Source organism: Hesperophylax consimilis, chromosome 6, assembly GCF_061612785.1.
Source record: "Hesperophylax consimilis isolate HC1 chromosome 6, BYU_Hcon_1.0, whole genome shotgun sequence".
Lineage (NCBI taxonomy): Eukaryota > Metazoa > Arthropoda > Insecta > Trichoptera > Limnephilidae > Hesperophylax > Hesperophylax consimilis.
In genome coordinates, this window is record NC_142841.1 from 38,184,025 (window position 1) to 38,191,415 (window position 7,391).

Here is a 7,391-nt window from a genome sequence, read left to right on the forward strand (position 1 = left end):
TTGTACTTTTTGGGTATCCTGATTTTTTTTTGTTCTTTTAAAACCTTAATAAATTTTTAATCTCGTCAAAAAAGCAAAATTTGACAGTGCACGTTTTGCATCGAAGTTTCCAGTAATCCTCCAACTGAATAACAGATTCAGCGTAATGTTTATAAGAATATGCATATGAATTATTGGTCGATATTGAGAATGATGGACATTTTACCTGCGTCAATTGCCTGTCTATTGGAGAAGTCTAGCTATCTTAATTATTTATTTTATTCTAACACCCACAAGACTTTTACACAAGTATATGTGTTATAATTTTGACGTGATACATAATTTAGAATACGAAAAATAAATAATAAACATAAGATTACAATAAACCAAAAATACATACATACTCATACATGAAATAATAATACAAGAAACAATTTTTTTATAAGTTACCAATAAACGAGAAATTAAATTAATTAATTAATAAATTGAGAAATTATTAATAAATTAAACGAGATATTAATATTATTATCGATATATTAAATCAATAGAATCCAGTCAATTTTTAATGCTGCGGCGAGAATGATTTTTGGTGAAAAGTATTGTCGTATAACCCCATTTCCCGAAAGGGATCGCCTTCACTGGCTTCGATGCCCTGAAAGAATAGAGTTTAAGATCTGCTTAATGACCTTCAAAGCATTGCAAGGAATGGCGCCAGTCTATAGAACGGAACTATGTATCCGACAAAACGTAAGCAATAGACAACTTACTCTAAGGTCAGGAGATCTAGATGTTAGTAATCGTTTAATCGAACTTTCTAGGTCAAATCGAGCCATTTAATATGATCGACGATCGTTCTTTTAGTGTGACAGGCCCGCTCATCTGGAATAGACTTCCCTCAGCTCTTACTAATCTCCAGAATCTGCCTGAATTTAAAGGGGCTTTTAAAACAAAATTATTTTAAAAATCTTACCATTCATAAATCTTCTTCTTTTCAATATTTTATAATAAGCCATATTCTAAAACTTCCGCTAATTGTTTGGTTTCGGTTGTCTCCTTATGGTACCTTTTTAAAATGTCTGCTCAGAAAATTCTCATTTCTGTGCACAAACTGCCTCCTGTTTTATATTATGTTTTAGTTTTAATATTCTTGTTTTGTCTTGTCCTGCTGTTATTTTTTTTCTAAATTTTGTCATTAATTTATATAAACAGTGTAGGTATTTAGTGTTATAATATTAGATCTGTATTGGGTAAGGCACACCGTAGGAATAATTTTAAGTACCACTAATATTGAATTACCATTTTTAAGTTTGTTATACGAGTAGTTAAGCGCACTTGAAGTGAAATGACACTAAACTGCGCTATATAAATGCCAATAATATATATTTTTTAATTTTTTTTAAATTTCATATTATTAGTATTATTATTAACCTTTAACTGCTATGCGAGAAAATTGACATTTTCAAAACTGTTTTTTTGCCATTGTTCATTTACCAAAAAATGTAAGTTCCTTATTTATATAAACTATTTCAAAACTTTAAATAATTAAGGTTTTCTTAATTTCCATTCCAGAGCCTAGTTGATGAACTCAAGTCGTCGAAGCGACCCGTTCTTATGTGACGAACATCAACCGTGTACATATGTTGCGCGCGCGTTAGACGTGTTTTCCGAATATGCACTGGTGCCGAATGGAGCAATGACGATAGTTCCTTAATGGTGCCACAAAGTGAATTTACAAAATTTGAAGGAGTGATTTTAGCGAGTACGGCTAAAAAAGCAAAAGTGTATAAAAAACTAATGATCAAGAATAGACTTATTGGAATAAATTTATTTTTTCTACGTGAATGTCTTTGATCTTCTAAGCTCCTCCCCTTTCCACCTTCCTCCCCCCCCTTACTTACATTTCTACCCACGCCTTTTTCTATACTTGCTAATTAGTTTTAGTACAATTTATGTCCTTATGAAGAGAACATCGATCTCGAAAAATGTCGATTTAAAATAAATAAAGATTATCGTGGTAAAAATAAGTGTTTTAATTTATTTCATTAATAAAATGTTGCCACAAAGTGAATTTACAAAATTTGAAGAACTTATTTATTAACTCATATTTCAAGCCAATTACTATATTTTTTTGTTTGCTTTATTTCACGCATGAAAAAAAGCAAACAAAAAATGATTTTAGTTTCGTTAGTAAAGTTGAATTAATTAATACAGGTGCCAACAGATATCACTGATTGCCGCATCTGAGATTTGCAATGAAAGGAACGATATTTATCGATACTAACACAAACAAGTCTTTCCTTCAATTTACACTTTGTGTAGAGTGCGGTTATCATTTGAATATGACATGTGCGTAATTTAGCATACTTAGTTCCTGCTTTTTCAACGTTATATTAGAACGGTCGGTATGGCGTACGCGGGGCTGCTATTCGACTTCGCGCATATTTATGAAAGCGTAGGTTGATTTCTTGAAATAATTTTATCTGCAAAATAGGCAATGCTTATTTCCCTTTATGGAATGTACGCCTCTGCTCTCAACCAGGGTACATTGAGAGGTAGAAATAGAGACTGTAAAATACCTGAATATTACAAACTGAATGCCGAACGGTACCTAAAAGTGTTTCAGAAAACGTTTCAATTGAAAGGGGAAGCTTCAAAAATACTTTTATTGAAAGAAGAGAATGCCAATACATTTTAGTAACGGAATTCGAATTCTTATATGCAGCATTCCAGCTACGCGTGATACCCTGAAGCCATTGACCACTACTTCGTTTACGAACAGAGAATTTAACTCCTCGAATTGAACTTCTCTCCACATCAAAGGAGCGTACTCACCCGAGAAGTTTGATACTCGTAGGAAAAGTTCCGCGAGAGAACCCATATGGGGCTGAACGTTTTGTATTTCTCGAATTCACTCAACATTAGTTTCAAGGCTTCCGTGTATAAGTAGACTAGGTAAGGAAGCACTTAATGGTTTTTTCGTGTTCAATTGAGTAGGAAGAATATCCGGTTTCTTTTGGAGAATCCTTTACTGTTCTTCTTCGAAGATTCTCTTGATTTATCGACCTCTTTACTTCGCACGCACGACCAGTTCAATAATGATTGGTTGATGGCACATTGTTAGCCTTTAAATATTTTTCGGTTACCTGGATATGTTTAAAAAAATATATTTATTGATTAAGATTTATTGAATTAGATAATATCAACAAATGTGAATGAAAATATGAAATATACAGATACAGAAAATAAAAAGGTAACGGTCACAACTGGCACTCGACTCCATGTTCTCTGGTAGTCTTACCGGAACCGACGTCTCTTCCAATTGTAATCTCATTACATTTCCTCGTTTATATCATCTCACTTCCATTTTTGAATTATTCACATTAAACCTCGTCATTTTATTCCAAAATCCTTTACTGGCATCTTTTTAATGTGATTGCGAAATTCTATCCGAATATATTTTCAATTCAGATGGCGTCCCGAATATATCTATCCTATTTTTTTATTTGTACCAGATATCTATTGCTTTTTTCAGTAAAACCAGAATTAATATAAAATTGTATTAGGGAAAACTTATAAGAGCTTATAAATACTGATCGGCATTGAGGAGGTATATTGCCTACTAAGGGTAGAGGTGTCAGTATTGTGCTGCCACCCTTGCTGGCAGTTAAGACTTTAGTGCATTATTTACATTTAAGCTCTTTCGATTTATTTTTGACCCTGTTACGATGATTTTTTTAAAATACTGATAAACATTGAGAAGGCACATTGCCTGTTAAGGGTAGAAGTGTCAGTGTGATTTTTCCACCCTTGCACCCAACAGCCTGCTTACCACTCTGTCGTCCAACCTCCTTCCAGCCTGATAACTCTCAACGGCCGAAACTTCAGAGAAAAGCAGTTAAAACGCCATCAAACGCAATATGCTCTGCACTTGTACGGGTAAAAGGGGTAGATTTAAATGAGATTATCATATTATTAAAAAACTTTAATTAATCCCCGAAAGTTAGCAGACCGAATCCACACGATCTTAAGAGAGAATAAAGTCAACGACGATAAAGTAGAACTTCAAGTGTTGGAATATTTGAGGCAGAAACAATCTGACAACTTTTGCATACGTTTAAGTTTAAGTGTTATCGTAATTAATTGTTGGGGCATTATGCCGTTTTGCGCTTCCTCCTCCTTTTTTCATATTTAACAAAAAATATTGACTTGGTAACTTACCTACATATAAAATGTCTAAAAATGTATTTTTATTAATTACTGATATTCTTGAATAATTCTCATATTCATTGGAGTACTGTCCTCGTAATTTTTTGCATAATTTTGCGCTATAGAAATTATCTAATTGTTTTTATTATCTTTAGTTGTCTGTATAATTTTGACAGTTAACTATTATAAATATTCACCAACCTACGTATACACTAGATAGGTAGGTATATACTGAGTGTGTCAGCATGTACCCGAACGGTTATAACCAGCCATTTCTGAGCATATTTGAAGTAAAAATGTTTTTTTCTTTTCAATTGTTTATATTAAAATATATTTGATAAAAAATACAAAAAAAATAGTTAATTAAAACTTAATCTCTTCAAGACCCAGGTTGTTTGCTTACATCAAAAATACCATACACTGCGCATCAACCAAAGAAGATAACATAAACTCCGAGTGAAATTATTTTCCTCTGGACCTCATGCGTTCATTTAACGTAAAAAAACTATTTTGTCCACTCCTTTAGTGAAGGAGTTGTTGTAATTATAGTTGATTCTTTTATTGACTTGTTTCGTTATCATTTGTGTGTTATTTAAATTATTTGTCAATTTTTTAACATTGCCAATGATGTGCAAAACAACATAGACTCAGAAGTCGGTGAAGCTCCAGGAAGATATTGCACGACTGAGGTAGTAATTGAACCCTTCTCTGACTAACACTGTGGAGAGATGGCGTAGTTCTTAATTTGTCAGATAGTATGTACCTAAATAAGAAAACAAATTGCAAGAAACCGTAGCAATGGATAGTATCCTTTATCTTTAAAAAAAGTTTTCCTATCATAATATATTCCTAAATATGTAGTATATCATAAGAATTCTTGTTATTAAATGTATTTTTTGTTGTTTTATAAAACAAAAGAAGCGTATTTTGTAAGATGTACTTATGTAAAAAGTAATATACTTATACTATGAAAAGAGGCTGCAGCGATAAAATTATTCATGTAGCTGGAGTGTAAAGACCTCCTTTAGTTAAGTTTTAAATATTTTTTTGTCGCAGTGACTGAATGAATCCCCAAATAATGATGCAATGCAGTGCTCGAGGAAAACTTTATATCACGCCCTTTCATAGTAAGAATGTGTGAAATTGGAAAGATTATTAAAATTATATTAAAATTTTTGTAAAAAAATAATTTACCAAAAAAATTCTTACCAATTCAATATAAAGATGACAGACTGTTCAAACATTATAAAATTGAGAAGCCCGTTCCTTATTTTCTTTATCACTCATTACACATATAACACTGTTTAAAACAAATGCTTTCTCGCAAATCACTAGTATAATAATATACTTAAAACTTGCAAAGTTATCTCACAACTTTTGAAACTGTGACAACGTTACAAAACTTTAAATTCTATGCACAAAATTATCCACTTTTCCCAGCGGAATCACTTTTTCTTTTCACTTAATAGAATTCAATGATCCTATCAGTTAAGAGATAGAAATCCAATTGAATGGATCGCGATTTAATTTCGAATTGTTTATAAAACCAATTGACACAACCCCACGTCTTAACGGCTCGCCATATCGCGACCAACTGACTTCCATTTCCACCTACATTCGGAAAAGCTTCACAGATGGTCTCCACTAAATAACATCTTCCCATCAGCCTTCTGTCAAAATTTGCGTGCGAGTAAAAAGGAAATTCAATTTTCAGGTACGTAAAATACAACAGATACAAATCGTAATGCTTTTTAGCTTAAGGATTTCATTTCACAATCGAGTGAGAAACCATAAACGATTTACATTAAACAATGCATGGGCAGGAAAATAAGCCAACACCTCCAAAGGGGAAAATGATTTGATAAGTGTTTAAATATCAAGGGTGTGTTTGTTTTGAACTTTTCGATAGAAGTTTTATATCACTTATCACGTCGGGGTTGGTTTCTTTTATCAGCGTGAAAATTCACCCGCCCATGCGCAGTAAATTCAATCAACCATACGTCTCGATGCACTGAATTGAAAGGATATAAAATGGGAAAACGCATCGATGGAAAACCGATTTCAATAATGTGAACGTTGACGTGAGTTGTATAACTCGAATGTCATGATTTAAATTTAATGCAAAATTTACTGTTTTCATGTATTCGACAATTCAATTTGTACGTGATAATTTTACGAAATTATTTTATTGAAATGGAAAAAATTACTCAACGATGTGTTTTCTTTTTCATATTAATGTTTTAACATCTACTTGATATTGTTTATGTTAACTGATATTGTTTATGCTAAATCTTATGAAATTGAAAGAAAAATAACTAAATTTGTAATCGGATACAAGAAAATATCTGGATATTATGGAAAAAATTGAAAGAAAACAATATATTGTCAATTGGATACAAGGTCAACAAGAAATGCAAACAAAAATAATAAATAATAAATCAAGAACATTATACTTTAAACTTACTAACAATATTTTCCGGAGTTATGCAACTATATTTTTTGCGAGCATTTAAACTACAAGTTTTTCCAACAAGAGGTGTTATTTTGATATTCAACCGTAAAAAATCAATGTTTTCGTTGCTTGTGTGGCACGTAGCGCCGTTTTGTTGAAAGTAAACGTTGTCCAAATTAATATCATCCAATTCCGGCCATAAAAAAATCATTAATCATCTCTCGATAGCGCAATCCATTCACCGTAACTGTTGCTCCAGCCTCATTTTCAAAAAAGTAAGGTCCAATGACTCCGGCGGACCATAAACCGCACCAAACAGTCACACGTTGAGGATAAAGAGGCTTTTCAACAATAACTTTTGGGTTTTCCGAGCCCCAGATGCGACAATTTTGCTTTAAAAAAATAACTGCTTGAAGTAACATCTACCGAAATAGCGGGCCATTCAAAATAACACCTCTTATTGGAAAACCCTGTACATTAATTTATTCACATTATATAGAATTAGAAAGATCGTTAACAGTAAACATGCTTCAATGTTACTAGATAAAACGAGGATACAAGAACTTAAATTGATAAATAAATAATATTTTACAAAAACATTTTCTTAATCATTTAAATCAATTATACTCCAATTGTTATTATGTAATCGTTTTAATTATGCTATTAAAATTATTGTAAATATTATTATCAAAACTAATTCATTAGAAAGTCATGCTTCAACCTTTTTTTATAAAAAAATAAAACATATGATATA

General features: G+C 31.9%; 1 protein-coding gene across 1 annotated transcript in view; it reads right to left on the bottom strand.

Moving 5' to 3' along the window:
- The window catches only part of LOC149423316 (disks large homolog 1-like), a 469,358-nt gene extending 463,597 nt beyond the window's left edge, over positions 1-5,761 (bottom strand). Inside the window, exon 1 of the mRNA XM_089632667.1 lies at positions 5,395-5,761. The gene's annotated coding sequence lies outside the window, so the exon portion shown is untranslated. The remainder of the gene's footprint in view (positions 1-5,394) is intronic.
- Positions 5,762-7,391: the final 1,630 nt, after the last annotated feature.